Source organism: Anas acuta, chromosome 1 (genome assembly GCF_963932015.1).
Source record: "Anas acuta chromosome 1, bAnaAcu1.1, whole genome shotgun sequence".
In the NCBI taxonomy this organism is placed as follows: domain Eukaryota; kingdom Metazoa; phylum Chordata; class Aves; order Anseriformes; family Anatidae; genus Anas; species Anas acuta.
Window position 1 is genome coordinate 120,268,511 of NC_088979.1, and position 2,704 is coordinate 120,271,214.

General features: G+C 40.7%; 1 long non-coding RNA gene across 2 annotated transcripts; it reads right to left on the minus strand.

Annotated features, from left to right (window-relative positions):
* Window positions 1-238: 238 nt before the first annotated feature.
* LOC137864035 (uncharacterized) lies at window positions 239-2,455 on the minus strand. Of its 2 annotated transcripts, none has more exons than XR_011101283.1 (3): window positions 2,074-2,455; window positions 1,381-1,541; window positions 239-1,011 (listed from the first exon to the last, which is right to left on the minus strand). It is a non-coding gene; the product is annotated as an uncharacterized lncRNA (long non-coding RNA). The 2 variants fall into 2 exon arrangements; XR_011101282.1 differs by having other exon boundaries at window positions 2,245-2,442.
* Window positions 2,456-2,704: the final 249 nt, after the last annotated feature.

Sequence of the window (2,704 nt, forward strand, 5' to 3'; positions counted from 1 at the left end):
CCTGTGTTACAGGTTCAGTCCACCAGAAGGCAGAAACGCACACATTGCTCAAAGCAAAACTTCAACATCTGGTGACACTGGCACCCCAAAAATCACATCACCTACAGCACAACCAGAAATCAACCTTTGCAGTTCTCCATCTGCCCTCTTAAAAAGCCTTCCTCTGCTCATTTTTTCCTAGAACCAAGCTTGGCCTCCATGAGGAGAGGGAATGGTTACAAAGACAGAAACAGAGGCATTTATGGAAATGAATGTCATGAATTTATTAAGCAATTTATGTCATGAATTCATTAAGCATGAAAGTTTCAGAAGTCCACTATTTCATTAGTGAGCAGCACTGCTTTCCAGAATAGTCTCAGCGTTTTTCAGGTGCTCTCTCTTTCATTGTATCTTTATTTCTGATTGTGCAGCACCAAGCATGCTGGGCCTGAAATTCAGGTGTAGTACTCCTCGTCTTTACAGCCATAGAAATAAAGAATGTGATATGCCTAATTGGAGGTGTTATCCAGGCTATAAATTATACAATCCTGTCAAAACTGAATTAATCATGTACCTTTCACCAGCTCAGCTGTACTCTACCCATTAATCCATCTTCACTGAGATCTATTCTAGTGTTACAAACAACTCATCAGTTTCAAAGGCATTTCTCCCCAAACCATCCCTACTCAGGACAGACGAGATTCAGATTCAGCCTTGGGTTAGTGGTGCTTTTCTAGGCATTAAAACCCTGTACAACAAAAACTCTCTCATCTTTAATGCCTGATGGTCATGAAGGGATAGAAACGGGAGGTTAATGCTATTAGAGAAGGGCAATTCCCAGCCACACAAAGGGGACACGTCCTGAAAAGACTCAAGATTTTAATGCTATGACATTTTTGTGCATAGAAATGCATTTGAGTCATTTTTAATGGTTGCACAGCTAATTTCCCTTTGAGTTCTCCACAGCTGGATTCATTGAAATGGAGGCAACTGCGTTCACAGTGGTAGTATTGTAGTTGTGAAGGCTTTAGGCTGTAGATGAGACAAAGTTTGAAGGGAAAGGAATTATTTTTTATTAGATCAGCTAAGAGATGGAAAAATCACACAATCTTTTGGGCACACAAAGCCTTCTTTAAGATTAAAAAAAAAAAAAAAACTCTGGATTTGAACACTAGGGAGCAAGGGAGTGGAGAATTGTTCGAATAAGCCTTTTAAGATTGCTAAAATATTCCTTCTTTTTTTTTTTTCTTCCCGTAAAAACTGTTAGTTGGCATGTGATGGGGTAAAGAGTCATCAGGGCTACTTTAGGATGAGTCACATAAGTGAGTTACACTTCAGGACTCATGAAGAACAACTCCACCCCAACTCATTACAAAAAAACTTACCTGGTACACAACTTACCCGCATACATACATCAGAGTGCACAAATGGCTTTCCCTCTCCAGCTGAAACTAAACATCAGCAGGTCACTCTTGGCTAAGAGAACAAGTGGTTATTCCCAAAAGGCACCTTTTTTTGCTGTAGTTCAGTTAACTTGGGTGTTTTTGGGGGGAGAGCTGTTTCTAAATAAATAAATAAATAAATGCAACAAATGCAGACATGAAGAGAAGTGTTACACATCGAGGAAGGCAGAAGAGAAGCTGAAGTAAAAGAATCACAGATCCAATTGCCAGTCCTAATTTTTACAGTGATTGGGAAGTACATAACAGACATGGTTCCATGTTTCTCCAAAAGAGGGCAAGCTCAGCTCTCCAGAACCCATTGTGAGAAGAAACAGAGTTGCTTCTAGAGGACAGTAATGGCAGGAAGAAAAAAAAACACTAGTTACAGAAATCATGTACCTTTAGGTGGGGAAGGCAATAAGACTTAACTTGGAAAGATCATGTATTAAATATATCCTCAGTCAGCCTGAGACAAAAGTTTTTTGGCCTTTTCCACATGTAAGGTATAAGCACTCCCTGCTAAATTGGCATTTCTTGGGCTCTGCAGAGTCCTTACACTCAGAAGAAGGAAGAAAAAAACTCTCATTCAATATGACATTTGAGTTGAATTGAACACTAAGACACGCAAAGGCTCTGGCAAAAAGTCACTCACCTTTGTGCTCCAGGCACTGCACAGTATTTTCAGGCTGATTGGGAAAATACTACCCCAGTATGGGGCTCAGAAAGGTCTGCAGCTACCCACCAGTGAGTATCATATATACACAGTGAAATAAAGCAAAGTAGAAACCCCATAAGCTAAACCAGAGAGAATACCCTTGCCCACCTCTTCCCAAAGCAGACGGTGCTGGGTAGCTTCTCTAGGCTAGAGCTGCAGCAGGACCTTACCCCAAGAACTAACTTTTTTTTTTTTTCCCTGTTATTTAAGCAGGTCCATTGACACTAGAGATGACCCAACCCAATTTCACAGTTGGCCCCATTTGTATAATAGCAACCATTGGTAAAGCTGCAAAGGAAGACTTTCGAGGCTCTATTGCCTGCCTCTATTAACAGCATTTCCTCATTTAGCTCTCACAAGTTTCCTAGCAACACCCTTGCATGCACATTAACACATATATTAGATCTTGCAGAGACACCTGTGGAAGAATCAGCTATGGTGAAGGGCTGGAAAACTTTGCTTTTATGTTGACTTTGAGGGGAAATCAATTTGCTTCAAGAAGCAAAACTCTTCGAGAGAGCAAAGGCTACCCACACACTAACGAGACATTTGTAAAACCATGGAGCTC